This window comes from Morus notabilis, unplaced genomic scaffold (genome assembly GCF_000414095.1).
Source record: "Morus notabilis unplaced genomic scaffold, ASM41409v2 C11005086, whole genome shotgun sequence".
NCBI lineage: Eukaryota > Viridiplantae > Streptophyta > Magnoliopsida > Rosales > Moraceae > Morus > Morus notabilis.
In genome coordinates, this window is record NW_010375740.1 from 1 (window position 1) to 259 (window position 259).

Below are 259 nucleotides of genomic sequence, written 5' to 3' on the forward strand. Positions count from 1 at the left end.
AGTTTCCATAGAAGGTACCCTTCAGAGTCCTCTCATTTAAGAAATTCATAGGATGGGTTTTGAATGCATCATCTTTATTTGGAACACCGACTAGCACGGCGACACCCCAACCCTGGCAAAAACAGCCAAATTCAATTTCTCGAAAGAAAGTTTATGTTTAGAAAAAGAAATAAGGTTGGACAAGTAATTACATCATGAACACATTCAAAGGCAGAGATCATAGCTTGGATGCTTCCTGTACATTCGACGCTCCGGTCCA

At 40.5% G+C, this 259-nt stretch overlaps 1 long non-coding RNA gene across 1 annotated transcript; it reads right to left on the minus strand.

Moving 5' to 3' along the window:
• LOC112094752 lies at nucleotides 1-259 on the minus strand. The gene is made up of 2 exons (XR_002903669.1): nucleotides 192-259; nucleotides 1-112 (listed from the first exon to the last, which is right to left on the minus strand). It is a non-coding gene; the product is annotated as an uncharacterized LOC112094752 (long non-coding RNA).